The 26,676-nt window shown below is 42.2% G+C and overlaps 1 long non-coding RNA gene and 1 pseudogene across 1 annotated transcript; both read left to right on the top strand.

Moving 5' to 3' along the window:
- The window catches only part of LOC115160068 (cAMP-specific 3',5'-cyclic phosphodiesterase 4D-like), a 359,418-nt pseudogene that overhangs the window by 248,173 nt on the left and 84,569 nt on the right, over positions 1 to 26,676 (top strand).
- On the top strand, positions 23,111 to 26,199 carry LOC115160069 (uncharacterized). The gene is made up of 2 exons (XR_003868992.1): positions 23,111 to 24,257; positions 25,879 to 26,199. It is a non-coding gene; the product is annotated as an uncharacterized LOC115160069 (long non-coding RNA).

Genomic DNA, 26,676 nt, shown 5'->3' with positions numbered 1-26,676 from the left:
CTTAAAATAACATTGTTGAGTGGTAATGGACAGAGACTGTGGTGCGTCTTGCCAATCGTGTGTGGCCCGCAATTCGGGGCGTCCTTGCATCTAGCTAGCTACCTATCCCACCTGCTGTGAACTGCGGGAAAACAGTGCCCGACAGGCGGGTACGAAGTACACTGTCTACCGGTCTGCATGCTAGCTACCTATCGCACCTGCTGTGTACCGGAGTCCTAGTTAACTAGCTAGTTAACATCCATTGTCCTTCGTTAACGCCTGGCGAACACCTGCCGTCAATAACAGAACTGTGGGAAAACAGTGTCCAACCGGTAACGGCGAAGGACACTGTCTACCATTGTCCTAGTTAGCTAGCTACCGGCGTTGTCGTCCCCGCCTCTTCTTCTGTGGAGTTTATTGGCAGTGGGCATCTAATGTTATGGTGCCTTAATGCCACCTACTGTACTGGAGCGCTCCCACCTGTTTACCTTAGGAATGCCTTCGAATTGCACCCTTCTCCGTCTTGCTACTGCGGAGGGAACGGTGGAGACTAGTGAAACCAACTCTCTCGCCCTCATCCGTCTCCACCCCTACGGTACATCCCAGGGACACACTGCTTAATGGCATATACACTGCGTGTACAACACCTTATGAACTCCTTCCTAATATTGAGTTGCATCTTTATTGCAAAAATAAATATAAAATACACACACAACTTTAAGCTACATATTCATTTGACAGAGGTAGTAGACTGTCTATTGATCAGCACAGCAATTGATAAAACCAGACCATGTTTGCAAAACAAATGTTTCTGAACTTTTGTCAATATTTCACAGGTAAGCTAACGTTACAGAAATCAGGAATGCTCTATAGCCCTCTATATATCAGTGACTGTGTCCAGCACACTACCACCTGGTGTTATGTTGAACACCTACTGACAAAAAAAGAATGTATTAAAGATATATTTTTTTCTCTATTTATTGCTAAATGAAAAGGTTTAAGGAAATACAGGCAGGCACCACATTACTACAAGACAAAACAGCTCAATCAAGCATGAAGGTATAAAAGCAACGCTTGTTATCATTTAATAAAAAAAAAGCTTGGAAAAGGTAGTGGAATGGGATCAGTGTAGTGTGTAAATAATCTAATACAGCGGTGCAAATCACATTATTGTTGGAGCATACTGCGGTGCAAATCACATTATTGTTGGAGCATACTGCGGTGCAAATCACATTATTGTGGGAGCATACTGCGGTGCAAATCACATTATTGTGGGAGCATACTGCGGTGCAAATCACATTATTGTGGGAGCATACTGTGGTGCAAATCACATTATTGTGGGAGCATACTGCGGTGCAAATCACATTATTGTGGGAGCATACTGCGGTGCAAATCACATTATTGTGGGAGCATACTGCGGTGCAAATCACATTATTGTGGGAGCATACTGCGGTGCAAATCACATTATTGTGGGAGCATCCTGCGGTGCAAATCACATTATTGTGGGAGCATACTGCGGTGCAAATCACATTATTGTGGGAGAATATTGCGGTACAAATCACATTATTGTGGGAGCATACTGCGGTGCAAATCACATTATTGTGTGAGCATACTGCGGTGAAAATCACATTATTGTGGGAGCATACTGTGGTGCAAATCACATTATTGTGGGAGCATACTGCGGTACAAATCACATTATTGTGGGAGCATACTGCGGTACAAATCACATTATTGTGGGAACGGGCATACTGCGGTACAAATCACATTATTGTGGGAACGGGCATACTGCGGTACAAATCACATTGTGATTGGAGCATACTGCGGTACAAATCACATTGTGATTGGAGCATACTGCAGTACAAATCACATTATTGTGGGAGCATACTGCAGTACAAATCACATTATTGTGGGAGCATACTGCGGTGAAAATCACATTATTGTGGGAGCATACTGTGGTGCAAATCACATTATTGTGGGAGCATACTGCGGTACAAATCACATTATTGTGGGAGCATACTGCGGTACAAATCACATTATTGTGGGCGCATCCTGCGGTACAAATCACATTATTGTGGGAACGGGCATACTGCGGTACAAATCACATTGTGATTGGAGCATACTGCGGTACAAATCACATTGTGATTGGAGCATATTGCAGTACAAATCACATTATTGTGGGAGCATACTGCAGTACAAATCACATTATTGTGGGAGCATCTCTTCTAAGAGTTTGAATTAGGATTTTTGAGAAGTTTTGAATCCTAAGCAACCTGTATACATATTGTTTGAAGTACAATAGACAAACATAGCTACTGTACTGTAGTAGGTCAAAGCTGTGTGCTGGAAAATCTTATTAGAGCATGGGTGGAGTAGGCATTGTGGTGCTCATGTGAATCTCTTTTATTTTTTTGGTTTCAGACCAATGCCTACATCCCTCTTAAAATGTATTTTTGTTTTGTTTTTAAAAGTACAGGGTGTACTAACATACAGTATGTTTAACAGTATGGTATAGTACAGGGTTTATTAACATATGTTTACTAGATTGTTATAGTGGTATTTGTTTATCAAACTCTGCAATCATATGTGCGCTACAGAAGCACCGCTAACCAAACATGTCTCTTGCTTGTGAGCACTTGAATTAAAGGGTATCAACACCCAAAAATGACAGAAATATTTTCAATTTTTCAAAGACCTAAAAAGTGGTCTCCTGATCTGGTTTAATGATTGTTGTGGACTTAGAACATCACATTTTGTTGTTTTTCTATAAAATAAATATTTTTTGAGAGTGAAAACCTGGAAAAACAGGGAAACATTCTAAACCTGGAAAAACAGGGAACATTCTAAACCTGGAAAAACAGGGAACATTCTAAACCTGGAAAAACAGGGAAACATTCTAAACCTGAAAAAACAGGGAAACATTCTAAACCTGAAAAAACAGGGAACATTCTAAACCTGGAAAAACAGGGAACATTCTAAACCTGGAAAAACAGGGAAACATTCTAAACCTGAAAAAACAGGGAAACATTCTAAACCTGAAAAAACAGGGAACATTCTAAACCTGGAAAAACAGGGAACATTCTAAACCTGGAAAAACAGGGAACATTCTAAACCTGGAAAAACAGGGAACATTCTAAACCTGAAAATATCAGGGAACATTCTACACCTGGAAAAACAGGGAACATTCTAAACCTGAAAATATCAGGGAACATTCTAAACCTGGAAAAACAGGGAACATTCTGAACCTGGAAAAACAGGGAACATTCTAAACCTGGAAAAACAGGGAACATTCTAAACCTGAAAAAACACGGAACATTCTAAACCTAGAAAAACAAAACGGAGAAAAACGAATTTGGGAAAAAAATACAGCAGATTTTCTAGGGCCCTATACATGCATGATTCATCATCACTGGGATGCTGCCCTGTATTTGACCTCCCTAGTTTAAAATGTGCCAGCGGTGTGATACATGGCTGCTGTGCTGTCACCCTGTTCCACAGGCACTCAGTCACCCGGAATAAGACCCTCGCCGGACCGAGTGGCGGGGGAAAACACCAACGGATGAGGTCCCCCCCATTCTGTATTAATCTCTCTATTGTGTGATGACAGGAAGTTTCCACAGGTCCACAGTCAGGCGGTCTGGGTCAGATGGCGAATTACATGATCAATTACATCATTACATGGGTATGTCTGTTTCAATGGCTCAGTCGGTTGGTTGGAGAGTGCTGTTTGTAACAATGGAAATGTGGGTTTCATTCCTGCATGGGCCACATATACAGTATGGTCCGATTCAAAGTTGACATCAGACTTTTAGGTAAATCATTAATTGATGTCTCTGGGAGACTTTGAGTTGAGAGATTTATTTCAGCTTCAGGTATGATCTGACCACATTTGGGTTTGTAGGAAGTGTCAGACAGCCAAATCATCTTGTTGAAACCTGGCTATTAGAGCAGTCTACATTCAGCAGTCTTCAATGTTGTGTGTGGGCGGCGGTGTGGGTGGGTGTGGGTGTGTGTACAAGCCATTAAGTGACACTTAGCTGTAGACTGTGCGAAGCTGGCACTCGTGTGTGTAAGTGCGCTGTGTGATGTGTGTACAGTATGTGTGTGTATGTTAATCCGAGCAGCGCTGGCACTTTTGTGGCTGTTCGCTGGGTAGATGAAAGCTCCTTCTCTCTGACTGCTAGGTCTCTGGCACATTATGTAAATGTTACACAATGACTTCTACCTGCCGAACAAGAGGCTCTTATCTGACTTAATGAAACATTAGAATGGCACACAGGCAAAGATCAGTGGCTAGGAAAAGGTTGCCAGGTCCTTGGACATACAGTTATTATGCCATGTTCTTTCAGGGAGGTGGTGTTTGAGGTCCTTGATTATGTTGTTTTTCTCACTCTCAAAGGAGCCCACGATCCAGCAACTACCCTTTCACAGACAGACACGGAAGGCACAGAGAGAGAGCCAGGCACAGAGAGAGAGCCAGGCACAGAGAGAGAGCCAGGCACAGAGAGAGACCAAGAGAGCCAGGCACAGAGAAGGGCAGAGATACGGGCAGAGGGACAGAAAGTGCTAGACAGAGAAGAAGAGACTGACAGTTTAGCAGAAGCTTAGTATGCCAGCTTTGTATTACCTGTAAACTATCTTCTGTATCTTTGAATCTACATATCTATAATGTATATATCTATAATGTACATATCCATAATCTACATATCCATAATCTACATATCCATAATCTACATATCTATATGTAATTTTTTCTTCATCTGTTCAATGAATTGAATGCCTACATCGTCACAACATGAGAGTAATATGTTTTCATTGTTTTCTTACCTTGCACACATCTTGATCCATGTATTGACTGACACACTATACAATATTATACATATTATGACATATTTTTTTGCAAAGGACCTTGTTATAAAAAAGATTGCAGTCTGAGGTCAAATCCATGAACACACACACACCAGAGGAATGCTGGCAAGCCCTGGGGGAGCCGCGCAGCATTTTCCGTCTGGGAATGTTGTTATAAGGGAATCTGTTCCCAGATCCAAAAGAGGCAACAGGATGTGGAAGTGGCAGCAGGGGTGTTGCCAGGGCTGGACATCATTGGTTGATCTTGGCAGTGACACCGAATGACTCTGGACCCTTTCTCAGCATCTCCCTTCAATTATATGTCCCACATGGTGTAGTTTCACATGTGATATCCCCAGGGTATAGAAACTAGTTACTTGGATAATTTTGTGACGCCGCTAATGTCAAAAGGTTATGGGTCATTCTCGTCATGTTTTGGTGATGTGAGAAGAAGGTTGCGCTGTCCACGATCATGTTTCAAACTTATGATCGTGAGTAATGTCAGCAGACGTTTAATGTTCGCTATTGAGGAAATCCAGTTGCATATATTCTTTCATTGTCCCCTTCCCTCCTCCTGCCCTCGCACTCCAAGGACATCACCATCCCCCCATCTCCAAAACACAGCATTACTTAAGTCTGTATATACTGTATTATAGACTTAAGCTCTTACATAATTCACAACCCTGCCATTTTAAAAATGAAAAGTTAGCTGCAGTACCTGTCATTTCAAACTCCAGCTTCAGTCTCCGGTTTTACCTGTACTATTGGATATACACAGTACACACGTCTGATCCAGTTCACTCATCATTTCAAGTTTCCACCAGTCATACCTGTCACAGGAGTTTATGTGTGTGTCATTAGCCTGTAACCCAGCCTATGTAACTTCTCATTATGAGATTCCAAGGATGTGTGCCAAATGGCACCCTATTCACTATATAGTGCACTGCTATTGAACAGAGCCCAATGGGTCCTGGTCTAAAGTAGTGCACTGTAAAGGGAATAATAGGGTGCCATTTGAGATGCAGGCCAAATCTGTTTAAATGGCCGCCCTGTATCCAACAACTAAACTTCCCTGACACAAAATTACACCAACAGGAAAGGAGCCGAAAAAATATGAGGCTTCAAATCAAATCAAATGTATTTATATAGCCATACTTATGTAACAGTGTAGGTTCTGTCCCTCTCTTCACCCCAACCCGGGCTCGAACCAGGGACCCTTGCACACATCAACAACTGACACCCCACGAAGCAGCGTTACCCATCGCGCCACAAGAGCCACGGCCCTTGCGACGCAAGGGGAAACCCTACTTCAAGTCTCAGAGCGAGTGACGTCACCGATTGAACTGCTACTAGCGCGCACCACCGCTAACTAACTAGCCATTTCACATCGGTTACACTTACATCAGCTGATATCTCAAAGTGCTGTACAGAAACCCAGCCTAAAACCCCAAACAATGCAGGTGTAGAAGCACGGTGGCTAGGAAAAACTCCCTAGAAAGGCCAAAACCTAGGAAGAAACCTAGAGAGGAACCAGGCTATGAGGGGTGGCCAGTCCTCTTCTGGCTGTGCCGGGTGGAGATTATAACAGAACATGGCCAAGATGTTCAAATGTTCATAAATGACCAGCATGGTCAAATAATAATAATCACAGTTGTCGAGGGTGCAACAAGTCAGCACCTCAAGAGTAAATGTCAGTTGGCTTTTCATAGCCGATCATTGAGAGTATCTCTACCGCTCCTGCTGTCTCTAGAGAGTTGAAAACTGCAGGTCTGGGACAGGTAGCACGTCCGGCGAACAGGTCAGGGTTCCATAGCCGCAGGCAGAACAGTTGACACAAGCAGCAGCACGGCCAGGTGGACTGGGGACAGCAAGGAGTCATCATGTCAGGTAGTCCTGAGGCATGGTCCTAGGGCTCAGGTCCTCCGAGAGAGAGAAAGAAAGAAAGAGAGAAAGAGAGAATTAGAGAGAGCATACTTAAATTCACACAGGACACCGGATAAGACAGGAGAAATACTCCAGATATAACAGACTGACCCTAGCCCCCCGACACATAAACTACTGCAGCATAAATACTGGAGGCTGAGACAGGAGGGGTCAGGAGACACTGTGGCCCCATCCGACGATACCCCCGGACAGTGCCAAACAGGAAGGACATAACCCCACCCACTTTGCCAAAGCACAGCCCCCACACCACTAGAGGGATATCTTCAACCACCAACTTACCATCCTGAGACAAGGCCGAATATAGCCCACAAAGATCTCCGCCACGGCACAACCCAAGGGGGGGCGCCAACCCAGACAGGAAGACCACGTCAGTGACTCAACCCACTCAAGTGACGCACCGCTCCTAGGGAAGAACACCAATAAGCCAGTGACTCAGCCCCTGTAATAGGGTTAGAGGCAGAGAATCCCAGTGGAGAGAGGGGAACCGGCCAGGCAGAGACAGCAAGGGCGGTTCGTTGCTCCAGAGCCTTTCCGTTCACCTTCACACTCCTGGGCCAGACTACACTCAATCATAGGACCCACTGAAGAGATGAGTCTTCAGTAAAGACTTAAAGGTTGAGACCGAGTCTGCATCTCTTACATGGGTAGGCAGACTATTCCATAAAAATGGAGCTCTATAGGAGAAAGCCCTGCCTCCAGCTGTTTGCTTAGAAATTCTAGGGACAATAAGGAGGCCTGCGTCTTGTGACCGTAGCGTACGTGTAGGTATGTACGGCAGGACCAAAACGGAAAGATAGGTAGGAGCAAGCCCATCTAATGCTTTGTAGGTTAGCAGTAAAACCTTGAAATCAGCCCTTGCCTTAACAGGAAGTCAGTGTAGGGAGGCTAACACTGGAGTAATATGATCAAATTTTTTGGTTCTAGTCAGGATTCTAGCAGCCGTATTTAGCACTAACTGAAGGTTATTTAGTAGCCGGAAAGTAGAGCATTGCAGTAGTCCAACCTAGAAGTAACAAAAGCATGGATGAATTTTTCCTCATTTGTGGACAGAAAGTTTCTGATTTTTGCAATGTTACGTAGATGGAAAAAAGCTGCCCTTGAAACAGTCTTGATATGTTCTTCAAAAGAGAGATCAGGGTCCAGAGTAACGCAGAGGTCCTTCACAGTTTTATTTGAGACGACTGTACAACCATCCAGATTAATTGTCAGATTTAACAGAAGATCTCTTTGTTTCTTGGGCCCTAGAACAAGCATCTCTGTTTTGTCTGAGTTTAAAAGTAGAAAGTTTGCAGCCATCCACTTCCTTATGTCTGAAACACAGGCTTCTAGCGAGGGCAATTTTGGGGCTTCACCATGTTTCATTGAAATGTACAGCTGTGTGTCATCCGCATAGCAGTGAAATTTAACATTATGTTTTCGAATGACATCCCCAAGAGGTAAAATATATTGTAATACTGTAGTCCACCCTCAGGACTGTTGTAATACTGTACTCTACCCTCAGGACTGTTGTAATACTGTAGTCCCCCCTCAGGCCTGTTGTAATACTGTACTCTACCCTCAGGACTGTTGTAATACTGTAGTCCACCCTTAGGACTGTTGTAATGCTGTACTCTACCCTCAGGACTGTTGTAATACTGTACTCTACCAGCAGGACTATTGTAATACTGTACTCTACCAGCAGGACTGTTGTAATACTGTAGTCCCCCTCAGGACTGTTGTAATACTGTACTCTACCAGCAGGCCTGTTGTAATACTTTACTCTACCCTCAGGCCTGTTGTAATACTGTACTCTACCCTCAGGCCTGTTGTAATACTGTACTCTACCAGCAGGACTATTGTAATACTGTACTCTACCCTCAGGCCTGTTGTAATACAGAACTCTTCCCTCAGGCCTGTTGTAATACTGTACTCTACCCTCAGGCCTGTTGTAATACTGTACTCTACCCTCAGGCCTGTTGTAATACTGTAGTCTACCCTCAGGACTGTTGTAATACTGTACTCTACCCTCAGGCCTTTTGTAATACAGAACTCTACCCTCAGGCCTGTTGTAATACTGAACTCTACCCTCAGGCCTGTTGTAATACTGTACTCTACCCTTAGGCCTGTTGTAATACTGTAGTCTACCCTCAGGACTGTTGTAATACTGTACTCCACCCTCAGGCCTGTTGTAATACTGTACTCTACCCTCAGGCCTGTTGTAATACAGAACTCTACCCTCAGGCCTGTTGTAATACAGAACTCTACCCTCAGGCCTGTTGTAATACAGAACTCTACCCTCAGGCCTGTTGTAATACAGAACTCTACCCTCAGGCCTGTTGTAATACAGAACTCTACCCTCAGGCCTGTTGTAATACAGAACTCTACCCTCAGGCCTGTTGTAATACTGAACTCTACCCTCAGGCCTGTTGTAATACTGTACTCTACCCTCAGGCCTGTTGTAATACTGTAGTCTACCCTCAGGACTGTTGTAATACTGTACTCCACCCTCAGGCCTGTTGTAATACTGTACTCTACCCTCAGGCCTGTTGTAATACAGAACTCTACCCTCAGGCCTGTTGTAATACAGAACTCTACCCTCAGGCCTGTTGTAATACAGAACTCTACCCTCAGGCCTGTTGTAATACAGAACTCTACCCTCAGGCCTGTTGTAATACAGAACTCTACCCTCAGGCCTGTTGTAATACAGAACTCTACCCTCAGGCCTGTTGTAATACTGTACTCTACCCTCAGGCCTGTTGTAATACAGAACTCTACCCTCAGGCCTGTTGTAATACAGAACTCTACCCTCAGGCCTGTTGTAATACAGAACTCTACCCTCAGGCCTGTTGTAATACAGAACTCTACCCTCAGGCCTGTTGTAATACAGAACTCTACCCTCAGGCCTGTTGTAATACAGAACTCTACCCTCAGGCCTGTTGTAATACAGAACTCTACCCTCAGGACTGTTGTAATACAGAACTCTACCCTCAGGCCTGTTGTAATACTGAACTCTACCCTCAGGACTGTTGTAATACAGAACTCTACCCTCAGGCCTGTTGTAATACTGAACTCTACCCTCAGGCCTGTTGTAATACAGAACTCTACCCTCAGGCCTGTTGTAATACAGAACTCTACCCTCAGGCCTGTTGTAATACAGAACTCTACCCTCAGGCCTGTTGTAATACAGAACTCTACCCTCAGGACTGTTGTAATACAGAACTCTACCCTCAGGCCTGTTGTAATACTGAACTCTACCCTCAGGACTGTTGTAATACAGAACTCTACCCTCAGGCCTGTTGTAATACAGAACTCTACCCTCAGGCCTGTTGTAATACTGAACTCTACCCTCAGGACTGTTGTAATACAGAACTCTACCCTCAGGCCTGTTGTAATACTGAACTCTACCCTCAGGACTGTTGTAATACAGAACTCTACCCTCAGGCCTGTTGTAATACTGTACTCTACCCTCAGGCCTGTTGTAATACTGTACTCTACCCTCAGGCCTGTTGTAATACTGTACTCTACCCTCAGGCCTGTTGTAATACTGTACTCTACCCTCAGGCCTGTTGTAATACAGAACTCTACCAGCAGGACAGTTTTTTGCCTCAGTCTTTCCCTTCCTTTTTTTCTTTGTATTTTTTTCCCTCTTCACTTAAAATGCAACAGATCAGTCATTAAAATGTTTTTATGCTGGTGTTATTTCAACCGCATCCTGTGGCTTACATTACGTTTTTGTCCGTTAGAGTTGTTGAACCACAACAGTGCACATGTGGACAACAGTGATACCTCAAACACACTTTCTCTTGCAGTGTAAGAAGAATGTTTTTGTGTTTTTCTTTGACCAGAAAGTTTGGGATTGAATAGGGCCCTTACTTGCCTATCTTCCCAGCATAGCCTACTACTGAATTTAATCAGAGAAGTTGTATATCTCCTACATATCAAGGCTTGCATTATATTATTTTTATAGCCTGAGCAATATCAGAGAGAGATTTTCCGGAAGAGAATAACCAGCTCGGGCTTATTTAGTGATTTGAAATGCCACTCTTTTTGAAAAAAAGTGTGTAGCAAAGCGAATGGGAGAGTGATTGTGGTCGTTTACACAAAATATAAGCCTGGCAAAACATTCTGCTCGTGTTTCCTGAAGACTTTTTGATCAACAGACTCAAGTGCTTTCTCCGTCTGAAGGGGAAAGAGGTTTTTTGTTGTGTGGAAGTTCTCTGTCTTTCTGAGGGGGAAAGAGGGGTATTTTTGAAAGTCTAACCACTGAAATATTGCCTTACAGCTTTTATTGACTCTGCTATATTACATTTATCGTGTGCTACCCCGTTTTACCTTGCCAAGAAAGTGACATTTTTTGTGGCTAATGTTCAACCACAGGATCCAATGATTACTGTCTTGAGATTGATAAATAGTATAATTTTTTTAATCAGTACTACAATGATCTATTTACAGTGTATTGATATTCTGCTGTCCATCTGTCATCTCCGTAGGGATATTATTGTGTGTGTTCTCTGATCAACATAGCAGGTATCTCACTGACACCAGTATTTTACTAATCCTTGTTTATAGCATCAGACTCCTAGTTGTTGCCATGCAAGTTGGTTGCACTATGGGCCAGATACACCAACTGTTTATGGAACAGAGGTGGTTTGGTGAAACCATGCTCTCATGTGACAATGATGTGTGTCTGACACCTGTAACTCTCAGCTCCTAGACTTTAGCTAAGCAGGCTAACTTGGTGTTGTGGCGAACAGGATACCGGGATATGAACCAAGGTATTTGCACCTGTGCAAAGTTTGTACCGGTTTATGCTGAAATGAATAATAGGCCAAAGACAAGACACTGGGCTTAATTTTCTGTCAGCTAAACAGATCTGAAGTAAAAACGACCTGTACTGCAGAGGGATTAGCCTGTACTCAAAACGCCCTTTTTTACGATGTCCCAGAGAACCAAGTATTTATGCAACTTTAAATCCATCAGTGAGACAATGTTATACATCGATGGTATCACAAGATGCAAATACGTTTTATGTGATAGAGCGCTGTCCCGTTTCTTTCTAATGCTGCAGTTATTTTGGGATGAATTTGTACTCTGCCAGGGCTGTTTTGCAGTGTCTGGCTGGATTCTGGCTGGTGTGCGGAAGGGTGGGTGTGTGTTGGTGTGTCCTTATGTGTTGGTGGATGTGCATGCGCGCCTGCCTGCGTGCGCGGATGTGTGTGTTGACAGGACCACCAGACAGATGTCCCCCTGCTGCCACCTTGATTGAATTCCTTTCTATTGGTTTATTATATAACCAGTCAAGGGCTATCAGCCACATCTGGACCCACAACAATAATCTTCTCTCCTGTCGGAGGAACAAAGTCAGGACTCGATCTGTGTCCCAAATAGGGAATAGGGTGCTATTTGGGATGCACACCCTTTCTTATCCAGATGGATATTCATTTAAGAAGAGCCAGGGTTAGACTGTTTGGGACAGTTATTTTGATGCCTGGCAAACGGGACCCCATTGGTTGGTTCTGGTTTTGGGTCATGCCTAAGGTTTTGTATATGGCTAGAAACCATGTGAATTGACAGAATTTTATTTGTATATTTGTTTGGTCACAGTAAATATTGGACAGGCTTCAAGCTTTATGTATATTTGGGAACCACTGATACTGTGTTGTATAGTATAATGTGATATTTTTCAGTGTGCCGTATAGACCTGCCTTATTCAGTGTGCCGTATAGACCTACCTTATTCAGTGTGCCGTATAGACTACCTTATTCAGTGTGCCGTATAGACCTACCTTATTCAGTGTGCCGTATAAACCTACCTTATTCAGTGTGCCGTATAAACCTACCTTATTCAGTGTGCCGTATAAACCTACCTTATTCAGTGTGCCGTATAAACCTACCTTATTCAGTGTGCCGTATAGACCTACCTTATTCAGTGTGCCGTATAGACCTACCTTATTCAGTGTGCCGTATAGACCTACCTTATTCAGTGTGCCGTATAAACCTACCTTATTCAGTGTGCCGTATAAACCTACCTTATTCAGTGTGCCGTATAAACCTACCTTATTCAGTGTGCCGTATAGACCTACCTTATTCAGTGTGCCGTATAAACCTATCTTATTCAGTGTGCCGTATAGACCTACCTTATTCAGTGTGCCGTATAGACCTACCTTATTCAGTGTGTAGCATTCTGTAGATGTACGAACCCATGCATCGCTTTTACGTCATGATGGCATTTCAATGAGTGAAATCCTTCTCCGCACACCGTGACATCACAGAGAAATAGACACAACTGGCCTTTTGTAGTGGTCCTTCACTGCCTCATCATCCTCTCCAATTCCTTTTTGATTCAATCAAACCCAATCTAATTCAAATCTTATCTACTGCTCAAAAAAAAACGTTATATATATATAGTATGTAAACACGCCAGTATACCATTCTACCCCACAGCATACAGATTCATCTTGGCTCGTTCTTATGAGCGCGGTAGTTTAATGTCGACAGCTAATGTGATGGCAAAAGAAGGACTCTAATAGTCTCTCGTGTTCCTCGTCAACGATTTATCACCACCTTTGACCAGTGTCATAAAACCTAGCATGATCTAAACTCCCCTCTGTCATCTACCAGTAAGGTCTGCATTCCGGTGATCAGTTCAATCAGAGGGAACTTCTCCTGTGTTAGAGACAAAATATGTAATTACAGTGACATTAAGTGATTGTGGCTTTGAGTGACATATAACTACTATGGTTAAACATTGACATATTTCTAATGAGATACAGTGTGTCTGGCTAATTTGCTAAATGATTGTCCGTTCATTTGATTGATTCAGCGTTGCTAAAATGGAAATGAAGAAAACAAAAACAAAACTCTTACAGTATCCTATCCTATTTATATTGTAATCGTTTCCTTGGTTTATGCAAAAGTATTCAGACCCCTTTGATTTTTTTCACATTTTATTGTGTTACAAAGTGGGATTAAAATTGAATTAATTGTAATTTTTTGTCAGACATCTATACAAAATACTCTAATGTCAAAGTGGAAGATTATTATACTTTTTAAAAAGATGAATAAAAATACAATAAATAAAATATAGCTGTTGCATAAGTATTCAGCTCCCTAAGTCCATACATGTTCGTAACATCTGTGGCAGCGATTACAGCTGGGAGTTTTCTTGGGTAAGTCTCTAAGAGGTTTCCACACATGGATTGTGCAATATTTACCTATTATTATTTTCATAATTCTTCGGGCTCTGTCAAGATGTTGGTGATCATGGCTAGACAGCAATGTTCAAGTCTTGACGTAAGATTTCAAGCACATTTAAGCCAAAACTGTAACTTGGCCATTTGAACATTCACTGTTTTCTTGGTAAGCAACTCCAGTTTTTTCAATTCCTTCTGAAAGGTGAATTCCGCTTCATGTGTAAAGCAGACTGAAGCAGATTTTTCTCTAGGATTTTGTCTGTGCTTAGCTTTATCCCATTTCTTTTTATCCTGAAAAACTCCCCAGTATTTGCCGATGTCAAGCATACCCATAACAGCCACCAGCATACTTGAAAATAAGGAGACAGTTACTCAGGGATGTGTTGTGTTAAAGTTGCCCCAAACATAAGGCTGCATTTAGGCCAAAAAGTGTATTATTTTGCATTTTTTTGCAGTATTACTTTAGTGCCTTGTTCCATACAAGATACATGTTTTGGAATAATCACTGCCCTTTATGAGGCTTTTGAAAAGCTCTCTGGTCTTTGTATTTTAATCTCTGCTTGAAATTCAATACTTCACTGAGGGCCTTACAGATGTATGTATGGGGGACAAAGGAAGGGTTAGTCATTTAAACAATATTTTTTATTTCACACATAGTGAGTCAATGTCACTGTTTATGTGATTTGTTAAACAAAATTTTACTCCTTGTCACTTCCTGACCAGTATAAGGGGTTATTGGTTATTGTAGTTTGGTCAGGACGTGGCAGGGGGTATTTGTTTTATGTGGTTCGGGGTTTATTGGGATATGTATTTATGTAAGAGGGGTGTTTGTTTTATGTGTTCCGGGGTTTTTGGGTAATGTTCTTGTTTTGTATTTCTATGGTTTTCTATGTTGTGTATTTCTTTGTTTGGCCTGGTATGGCTCTCAATCAGGAATAGCTGTACATCGTTGTTTCTGATTGGGAGTCATACTTAGGTAGCCCTTTTTTCACCTGTGGTTTGTGGGAAGTTGTTGTTGCATAGCTGTGTGTAGCCTGCAATCCTGTTCGTTCGATCGTTTTCTTTCGTATGCGTTCAAATAAAGTTAAGATGAGCCCTCAACCCGCTGCGCCTTGGTCCATTATGTACCACGACCGTTACACTCCTGAACTAATTTAGGCCTTAATCTACAGTTGAAGTCGGAAGTTTACGTACACTTAGGTTGGAGTCATTAAAACTCGTTTTTCAACCACTCCACAAATTTCTTGTTAACAAAGGGAAAGAATACTTATGCAAAAACTATTATTAATATATTTCTTTAAGTGAATTTTTCTTCCACTTTGACATTAGAGTATTTTGTGTATATTGTTGACAAAAAAAATGACAAATTAATTCCACTTTGTAACACAATAAAATTCAAGGGGTCTGAATAATTTTGCAAGGCACTATAGATAACCATACTGTAGGTACACAATTATTCAATGTGTCAATCAATACAGTGTCAGCCTTGGTAGAACATAGGTTAAGTTGTGGCTTAAGAAGCTTGTCAGGTTCTCTAACCTGTCCAACCAAAATATACCTTGACAGGTTAGATACCTGCATGTAAATCCTTTTGAATTTGAACCACAATTTGGGCAATAGGGTGTATAACCCTATGACGTTTCTCTGGCTAGACGCTGATGGTGGCTCTCTCCCCTTTTATCAGATCCGTTTAGGGAATTAGTAACATCCAGAGATACTCTGGCAGACAGGCACCTTTTCAGCTACCCCACCACAGCAAAAATAACTGCTAATAGAAGCCTATGGGATTTTCAATCAAGTCCTGAGCTAGTGAGTGAGCGAGCAGCAACCGGGTGTCAGAATGCCAGTGGTTCTGGTAACTGGAATGGGCCTCAGGTGGTTTGGCTCATTGCAGGGCTATAGAGGTCAGATAGAGAGTTCATTAAAAAGTCAAAAATAACACACACGTTATCATACTGTCTTTGTGGTGCGACAAACATAAAAACTCTGTTTTTTTGTCCTAATATAATAATAGTATTTTGTTTAATTCTAGTTTTTTTGCATGGCTCTTTTACTAACTGAAGATAGGTCTACATGTCACGTTGTCATGTGGCATGATTTGTTTACCAAGCTAAGTTACATCAAACAAATCATTTTTTGGGGGATGAACTCTACAAACTTGTGCTATTCCTGGAAATGTTCTGTAGCCTACTAACCAGAAGTTGATTGATTCCCACTGTCATTTTGAATTAGAGATGTGAAAAGTTCATACATTTGAAAAGCGTTTAACATTTTAAAACTGCATAATGATATAATGATATCAGAAGCATGGGGTCTGGAAAAGGAAATTAAGAAGTGGAACTCATAGTCCTTCAGATATGACACTGGTTTCCAATGTCATGTCTACCCAAAATAACCTTATTTCACATTGTGTATTGTCCTTTAACTCTGTGTTACACAAGAGAAAGCATACAGAGGCTTTTTGGCCAACCTTCAGCTTTTCAGCTATCATCAACCTTCAGCCTTTCAGCTATCATCAACCTTCAGTCTTTCAGCTATCATCAACCTTCAGTCTTTCAGCTATCATCAACCTTCAGTCTTTCAGCTATCATCAACCTTCAGTCTTTCAGCTATCATCAACCAGTCTTTCAGCTATCATCAACCTTCAGTCTTCCAGCTATCATCAACCTTCAGTCTTCCAGCTACCATCAACCTTCAGTCTTCCAGCTACCATCAACCTTCAGTCTTCCAGCTACCATCAACCTTCGGTCTTTCAGCTATCATCAACCTTCAGTCTTTCAGCTATCATCAACCAGTCTTCCAGCTACCATCAACCTTCAGTCTTCCAGCTACCATCAACCTTCAGTCTTCCAGCTACCATCAACCTTCAGTCTTTCAGCTATCATCAACCTTCAGTCTTTCAGCTATCATCAACCTTCAGTCTTTCAGCTATCATCAACCAGTCTTCCAGCTACCATCAACCTTCAGTTTTCCAGCTACCATCAACCTTCAGTCTTTCAGCTATCATCAACCAGTCTTTCAGCTATCATCAACCTTCAGTCTTTCAGCTATCATCAACCTTCAGTCTTCCAGCTACCATCAACCTTCAGTCTTTCAGCTATCATCAACCTTCAGTCTTTCAGCTACCATCAACCTTCAGTCTTTCAGCTACCATCAACCTTCAGTCTTTCAGCTATCATCAACCTTCAGTCTTTCAGCTACCATCAACTTTCAGTCTTTCAGCTACCATCAACTTTCAGTCTTTCAGCTACCATCAACCTTCAGTCTTTCAGCTACCATCAACCTTCAGTCTTTCAGCTACCATCAACCTTCAGTCTTTCAGCTATCATCAACCTTCAGTCTTTCAGCTACCATCAACCTTCAGTCTTTCAGCTACCATCAACCTTCAGTCTTTCAGCTACCATCAACTTTCAGTCTTTCAGCTACCATCAACTTTCAGTCTTTCAGCTACCATCAACCTTCAGTCTTTCAGCTACCATCAACCTTCAGTCTTTCAGCTACCATCAACTTTCAGTCTTTCAGCTACCATCAACTTTCAGTCTTTCAGCTACCATCAACTTTCAGTCAAGTGCTACAGATGTGAGAGTGCTGCCCTCTTCTGGGGAAGAGATGGAAATATTGTCAATCGCCACAGTTCCCATAAAACCGTACAAAAGCCACAGTAGGTTGGAATGCTTTCTCTCTGAATACTGGACCTCCGATATTGACGCTGCCTCCAGCTATTTTATGATTTGATGTTGGGGCAATTTATTTTAGTCTTAAATATTGGTGGAGCCAGTCTATTATTAACATCTAAGGTAGGCTCACACATTGAACTTCAAATCAAATCACATTTTATTTGTCACATACACGTGTTTAGCAGATGTTATTGAGGGTGTAGTGAAATGCTTGTGTTTCTAGCTCCAACAGTGCAGTAATATCTAACAATTTCACAACAATACACACAAATCTAAAGTAAAGGAATGGAATTAGAATATATCAATATTTGGACGAGCAATGTTAGAGCGGCATAGACTAAGATACAGTAGAATAGGACAGAATACAATATATACTGCACCTATCTTTACAGAATAATTGTTTTGGACTTTAAATAATATTTGAAACTCTGGCTTATAGTCAACCACAGGGATTTCTTGATTTTATAATATCTTCTAATGCCAGATTAAATGTTTTCACTTTGTGACAACTATTGGTGTAAAGTCTTAATGAAGGAATATTTGATTTATTTATTCATTAAGCGATTGAGATGAGTGGTGTTGTATTATTGCTCAGTGAAAATGTAGTTATTGCATGCAGCAATATTACTCCTGGTCTTGCTGTTTTGCCGGGAGGTTTTGAATAGTGCAGGGGTCATAACGACGTAAAATGACAGCTATCTAGTAACTGTATCCTTGGCAACAATCTCTGCCTGTGTGTTTGGATGTTAATGAAAAGGATAGTTTCTCTGAAGTGCTAGGGAGGGAGGCAACACAGAGCGCATGTGACACACACTCTCTCCCCATTGGCTGCTGCGGAAGGCAGGTTGGGCCTATCATGGTGTTCTTCGGCTTGCAAGCGTCCCTCTTTTTCCTCCAAACATAACAATGGTCATTATGGCCAAACAGTTCTATTTTTGTTTCATCAAACCAGAGGACATTTCTCCAAAAAGTACGGTCTTTGTCCCCATGTGCAGTTGCAAACCTTAGTCTGGCTTTTTTATGGCGGTTTTGGAGCAGTGGCTTCTTCCTTGCTGAGTGGCCTTTCAGGTTATGTCGATATAGGACTCGTTTTACTGTGGATATAGATACTTTTGTACCTGTTTCCTCCAGCATCTTCACAAGGTCCCTTGCTGTTGTTCTGAGATTGATTTGCACTTTTCGCACCAAAGTACGTTCATCTCTAGGAGACAGAATGTGTCTCCTTCCTGAGCGGTATGACGACTGCGTGGTCCCATGGTGTTTATACTTGCGTACTATTGTTTGTACAGATGAACGTGGTACCTTCAGGCATTTGGTTATTGCTCCCAAGGATGAACCAGACTTGTGAAGGTCTCCAATTTTTTTCTGAGGTCTTGGCTGATTTCTTTTGATTTTCCCATGATGTCAAGCAAAGAGGCACTGAGTTTGAAGGTAGGCCTTGAAATACAGTCACAGGTACGCCTCCAATTGACTCAAATGATGTCAATTAGCCTATCAGAAGCTTCTAAAGCCATGACATAATTTTCTGGAATTTTCCAAGCTGTATAAAGGCACAGTCAACTTAGTGTATGTAAACGTCTGAGCCACTGGAATTGTGATACAGTGAGTTATAAGTGAAATAATCTGTCTGTAAACAATTTTTGGAAAAATGACTTGTGTCATGCACAAAGTAGATGTCCTAACTGACTTGCCATAACTATGGTTTGTTAACAAGACATTTGTGGAGTGGTTGAAATACGAGTTTTAATGACTCCAACCTAAGTGTATGTAAACTTCCGACTTCAACTGTAGGTTGTCACTCAACTAATAAAGCCTAATTTCACGCAAGCCATTTTAGCATTTGAATGCTGAAGGTGCCATGCAGATGTGAAAGATCTGGAACAGCCCGCCTACCTCGCGTTTGTCAGTGCACCGAAGCTTGGCACAATGCCGCAGTTTGACTAGGCAACTGATATTGCCTGGGGTTGAAAGTCATTGAGCTGTAAATCATTTTGCATGCCGAAAAACAGTTACATGCAGTTCGACACTGAAGGAGAGGGCGCATCAGTTGTCACAAAAGATGATGTATTTTCAGAAGGTAGAAAGGATGTAATATGTAGGGTGTCCAATCAAAACACATCTTTTGACCAATGGGTAAAATATGTTAATTGTGTAGATACTCCTCTAAGAAAACCAATGGTCCAAACCTTATGTCTCTATCATAATCTGTTGAAAGGTTATTGGAGTTTTTACCTTTGAAGGATGGCCAGCATTACTGTGACTAAATCAATGGAGGCCAGAGGATTATTCATTTTTTTAAATCCGAAAAATATTATTTTGTCATCTAGGCTGGATGCTGTGTGAGAATGAAGGCAAACTGACAGGTTCAACGCTGAACTCGTCATCTTTCTACATAAAACACTATACAGTAGAGCCTGATATCGATTTTGAGACATGACATGTAGTATTTTCATATTTTTTATTTATCATAGATTTCTCAGAAAAACAAGCGTATCTCTGTAAAATGTCAATGGAGCACTGAGCGTACCACAAGCTTACCGTGAAATGCTTACTTACAAGCCCTTAACCAATAAAGCAGAATTTTGTAAAAAGTAAGAAATAAAACTATAAAACAATGACCTAAAGTAAGAAAAAGAAGTAACGCAATGAAATAACAATAACGAGGCTATGTGCGGGGGTACAGGTTAGTCGAGGTAGTTGAGGTAATATGTACGTGTAGGCAGGGGTAAAGTGACTGCATAGATAATAAACAGCGAGTATTAGCAGCTTAAAAAAGAGGGTCAATGCATATTGTCCGGGTAGCCATTTGATTAACTGTTTAGCAGTCTTATGGCTTGGGGATAGAATTATTATTATTTATTTATTCTTTATCTATCTGAGCAAGTCAGTTAAGTACACATTCTTATTTACAATGATGGCCTACCGGGGAGCAGTGGATTTAAGTGCCTTGTTCAGAGACAGAACGACAGAGTTTTACCTTGTCAGCTCAGGGTTACAGGCCCAACGCTCTAACCACCAGGCAGCTGTTGCTGTTAAGGAGCTGTTAAGGAGCCATTTGGATCTAGACTTGGCGCTCCAATACCGATTGTCGTGTGGCAGCAGAGAAGTGGGTGGCTGGAGTCTTAGACAATTTTTAGGGCTTTCCTCAGACACCGCCTGGTATAGAAGTCCTGGATGGCAGGAAGCTTCGCCCCAGTGATGTACTGGGCCGTATGCACTGCCCTCTGTAGCGCTTTGCGGTCAGATGCCGAGCAATTGCCATACCAAGCGATGATGGCATGCTCTCAATGGTTCAGCTGTAGAATTGTTTGTTTATCTGGGGACCCATGCTAAATCTTTTCAGTCTCCTGAGGGGTAATAGGCGTTGTCGTGCCCTCTTCACGACTGTCTTGGTGTGTTTGGACCATGATAGTTTGTTAGTGATGTGGACACCAAGGAACTCTCTGGTTCTTTAGCTTAGTGATGAGCTTTGAGGGCACTATGGTGTTGAACACTGAGCTGTAGTCCACAAACAGCATTCTCACGTAGGTGCTCCTTTTGCCCAGGTAGGAAAGGGCAGTGTGGAGTGTAATGGAGATTGCATCATCTGTGGATCTGTTTGGGCGGTATGTGAATTGTAGTTGGTTTAGGGTTTCTCGTATTGTGGTGTTGATGTGAACCATGGCCAGCCTTTCAAAGCACTTTATGGCTACAGACATGAGTGCTACGGGGAGGAAGTCATTTAGGCAGGTTACCTTGGCATTCTTGGGCACAGGTGGTCTGCTTGAAACATGTCGGTATTACAGACTCGGTCAGGGAGAGGTTGAAAATATCAGTGAAGTCACTTGCCAGTTGGTCAGCGCATTCTCTGAGTACGTGTCCTGGTTGACCTGTTTAAAGGGCTTACTCACATCGGTTACAGAGAGCGTGATCACACAGTCGTCTGGATCAGCTGGTGCTCTCATTCATGGTTCAGTGTTGCTTGCCTCGAAGTGAGCATAGAAGTAATTTAACTTGTCTGGTAGGCTCGCATCACTGGGCAGCTCGTGACTGGGTTTCCCTTTGTAATCCGTAATAGTTTGCAAGCCCTGCCACATCTGACAAGCATCAGAGCCGGTGTGGTAGGATTCAATCTTAGTCCTGTATTGACGCTTTGCCTGTTTGATAGTTCGTTGGAGGCCATAGCGGGATTTCTTATAAGCGTCCGTGTTAGTGTCCCACTCTTTGAAAGCAGCAGCTCTAGCATTTAGATCAGTGCGGATGTTGCCTGTAATCCATGGCTTCTGGTTGGGATATGTTTTTTATTTTTGTAAAAAAAAATTACCTTTATTTAACTAGCCAAGTCATGTACGTACGGTCACTGTGGGGACGATGTCGTCAATGCACTTATTGATGAAGCCGGTGACTGATGTGGTGTACTCCTCAATGCCGTCGGATGAATCCTGCTGGTAGAAATTAGCTAATGATATTTTAGAGAAAGACCCCACTAAAGAAGATATATGTCTTGGTAAAATGTGCGTTTTTACCCAGACACCCTATCATTTGAGCAAAATGTTTTTGTGAACTGGCTATTAGTAACGTTTGAATTGATTTTCTGGCCGATGCACGCTACAGCACATTCGGATTCATTTGGGGTCCGCAGACCGATGCACTTGTATTTTAAACATTTGAATCGAGGACCAATGCGTATCGGTGAATCGTTACATCCCTAAGGTTTACAGTATTTTTTGCACTTTGCACAATTATTTTGCACTACTACGAAAATGCAACCCATAGTTAAAAATGAAGGATCTGAGTTTAACCTGAGGTGGATGGGGTCAGTGAATGGTGTCAGTGGACTGGTGGATGGGGTCAGTGGACTGGTGTACTGGCTTTCCAGTCAGCCAGGTGAATGACTCGTAGGTCTCTGTTACATGACAGATGAATAGTCAGAGAGAGACCTCTGTGACATCCACCAGCATGTCACACAACACCAAACCACCCACCAGCACTCACAATGCCTCTGAGGACATCTGTCTGTCGTGAAAATCAGGACACATGTCATATCAATTAAAAGATAGGTGCACAGCTCTGACTCGATAACAAACATTTGAAATACATCAAGCCTTTAGGGCTGAAAGGTCATGTTTTTAACCAGAACTAAATAGATTTTTGCTATCGGCGGAGTGTTGCACCTATTTTTCTTGATGTTCCTATGATTTTTGGCTGCACCTCGACTCACATTGGTTGATGTGCAATCCTCACATACTGTAGATAGCCAGCTGAGGTTGGTCTCCTCTCAATAGGACTTCCCATGGCAGTGAGTTTCTTCTTCCAATATTGCCTTGGCTTGCTCTTTGGGGCATAAGTACATTGCCATTAAGCACTTTGTGACAAATATAAAAAGTGACATGCACTTTGATTGATTTGACCGGAATCATATATTTTGACCATAGGAGGTTGCCTTCAAGTACTATGGTACACATGGTAGGTTACTATGGCACTATATAGCCATCCATGGATAATACTGTATGTGTCCTCAATATCACAACAACCCACATTATGTAAATGTTATGATTCTGTACTAGTGCATGTTGACTGTTTAGGTACAGTAGTCCACACAATGGAGGCCAGTCTGCCTGTCTCGTGGCTGAAGTAAACATTAGTCATATTGAATGGGCCTGTGGTTTTCAATGGCACTGATAAGAGCAGGTAGAATGAGTTAATAAAGCATTTGAGTGAGCCGGCCACGACTGGATGTGTTTCCTACAGTCCAGTGTATCCAAGGGGCTAGACCTTTTCTGCTGTTACACACAAAAACACACACACATTTTCCTGTCGGTTGCATGCTTGGATTGATAGACTTGGTCTTGTGTTTTACAGCTGGTTAGTCCAAGTGGTGCTTGATTGTGCCTTTAAGTGCTAACCTGGTTTATCACTAGCTATCATACAAGATCATGACAATGCTACCCACAGATTGCTGTTTTTGTTTGTGCTACTGAATAAGGTCACATCATTATTACCTCTTCATCTGGTCGGGGACATGTAAGGGTTCGGTCAGGGTTGCCAGATTGTCCCCAGAAGTTTCCAGAGGCTTCTCTCCATGAGCAGGATGAGATCCGTAGACAGCAGCACCATGATCCCCGATCTGTATGGATGAGGTCACTCTGGGGGGAATGGTGTCACCTTACCTGGGCCTGCCACCTTTATTGGATAACAACTATCGGACATTAGCCCACGCCTCTGCACTTGTTGGTAAATATTGAGTGGAGCTGTGGCGCTAACGAGGTGCTAGCAGCCTACCCTTCAGCAGTAGGAGCATATTGAGTGGAGATGGCAACCACCTGCTTGTCAAGTCTGTGCATTTAAGTTAGCCTAGATAATAAGTATCGTTAGCGAGGTATTAGCAAAATGCTAAATGTCTGAGAGTTAGCCTATATAGCGAGTTATCAAGGTGCTAGTTGAGTATTGAGAGGTCTGGTGTATTGAGAGGTCTGGTGTATTGAAAGACTTGAGCATTACGAGATCTCTCTGAAGATGAGTCTGCCGGCTAGCTGTGAGCTCCTGTCTCTGGAGAGGACATCCAGACAGCGCCACACACACCCTCCCACCAAAGGCTCACCGTCCAATGGCTCGCCATTCGCTACCAACAAGCCAATTGATATTAAGCCAAAGAAGAGATGGTATGCCCTCTGAGTGCCTGTTTGTTTGTTGTTCTAAAAGATTTTGAGATAGGAGTGGTAGCACATTTTTACAGCTACATACAGTATTTTGGGGGAATTACTGTATAAGGGAATGTTATGTGTATGTACTACCTAGTACTCATGTAGTATTTATCTCTGTAAATTCATTTTTGTTGTTGTTGAGAGAACAACCAAAATGTAGGTATAACAATGAGTACTCCTTAACTACATGTACTTATTAGCTTGTTACAAGGTCTTTACATAGGTTATTCCTTCTGATAGTGTTTCTGGCTATGTAGGCCCTATGTAGGCCTACTGTGAAGTACAGTATTATGTGGATTATAATTAATGGACATTTTTTGTAGGGGTTGATACTTTTTTGCTAAGGGAAAATCAAGTCTGAAATTACAAACGTCAGAAGCCTTTTTAAACCTCAAATATACTACAAGTTTTACATTTCCTGCATTCTGCAACAGGGTGTTAAAATTAAGATCCTACATCTGTAGTCACCCACAGTAACCTATATTAGACGCAATATTCTCATCTCACATTGTGGACCCCTATTTTTCCATGACACATAATAATCGGCATAAATATTGTTCCTCGTGGTGTGTTCTGCTGCAACGTACCAGACGTTGATTACATTATTTTAGACTTATATGACATCATCTAACCTCGACATAACCCTTTAAGGATTCATATATTTCCCGTCTATCTCCCTGAGTTGCCTGTTAGAAAAATCTCTCTTAACTTCCTCTCAAATGCCAAGTGTAATCTCACGCTTCTGCTGTGTACTAAAAGGCTTAGCACCACAAGAGTTGTTCAGTGTCAGCTGCTTTCAGCCAAATGCGCTAGCCTGGCTATGAGGAAGGAAGCCTTGCCTGTAACAAGACATTAAATAGACTGAAGAGGACTGATGGGGACTTGAGAGAACCCTTGACCAAAAGGGTACTACTGACCAATGTGCCCGTGTGGCTATATAGCCTACATCAGTGGTCCTGGGAACCAGTCCTGGTCCTGAACATCTACAGGGTTGGTAGGCTTTAGCTCTGACAAATCTCATTAAACTAAACAAGGTGTTGATGAGAAGTCAGGTTTTTAATAAGGTCGGTGCTTACATTTCACACATGTACACGTGTTGATTATACGCATGTGTGAATTGGACATTTGTTTTTTTGCATATTCCACTCCCCCTGAGATACCATCAGACAGTGGGGTCACGGCCAGGGATCAGCCGTTATTGACGGCGACACCTGGAGCAATTAGGGTTAAGTGCCTTGCTCAAAGGCACATCGACCTTCCCTTAACACATCCCCTTAGGTGTGTTATTGCTGGGATGGAACAAAAACCTGCACACCCTGTAACTCTTCAGTACCAGTTGGGGACTTTTTGGGGATGCTCATGAATATCAGTCCTCGGCCTGAAGTGCCACCCCTTGCACTACTGAAGCGGGATGAGTTTGAATGCTTCAGGAGGGTGGTTACGTGCGTTTGAAGGCAGAGGGACTGAGTTTGAGTCTCAATATGGGCTGGAGGTGATCAGGGGGAAGCGGTTGTCCTTTCCACAAGCATCTTCTCATGTAAGGTTGGGGTTAAATATGTGTATTCTTTCTGTTTTACAGCTTGTAAAACAAAGTTCCACAAGAGCAACAGCGTAAATTAAGCCACCCTCAAGAAAGCTACGTATTTCTGAATGGTGTGAGAGGGAGGGAACGAGACGGATGGGAACAATCACCTCCTGGCCTTTCTCAGTTCAAGAATACTACAACAGTACAGAAATACTGTGTATGAACTTTCAACACACATCTTGAACACACTGTGAATGACTGCAATGGAACTCCTCTAATTTGAGTGTCCATAACAGGAGACTTAATTTCTTCTAACTAATTCAATTTGTGTAGTTGCATGGATACCGGTTTGTTTGGCATGCACAAGATAAAAGAGAGATAAAAAACTAAGGGATTGACACTTAAGCATGCATGGGCCTCTGTTCGTTTACAGCGAGAGCTTGTAAAGCTGTACCACAGCACTATCAGTCAGGCTTAGTTTAATACTGTATGCTCTGCTGCCTGCTACCACATTACAGTTAGGCTTAGTTTAATACTGTATACTCTGCTGCCTGCTACCACATTACAGTTAGGCTTAGTTTAATACTGTATGCTCTGCTGCCTGCTACCACATTACAGTTAGGCTTAGTTTAATACTGTATACTCTGCTGCCTGCTACCACATTACAGTTAGGCTTAGTTTAATACTGTATGCTCTGCTGCCTGCTACCACATTACAGTTAGGCTTAGTTTAATACTGTATACTCTGCTGCCTGCTACCACATTACAGTTAGGCTTAGTTTAATACTGTATGCTCTGCTGCCTGCTACCACATTACAGTTATGCCTAGTTTACTATTGTATAAACCAAATCA

Source organism: Salmo trutta, chromosome 23 (genome assembly GCF_901001165.1).
Source record: "Salmo trutta chromosome 23, fSalTru1.1, whole genome shotgun sequence".
Classification (NCBI taxonomy): Eukaryota; Metazoa; Chordata; class Actinopteri; order Salmoniformes; family Salmonidae; genus Salmo; species Salmo trutta.
Note: the sequence above shows the minus strand (reverse complement) of the source record. Positions and strands in the feature narration are given on the sequence as shown.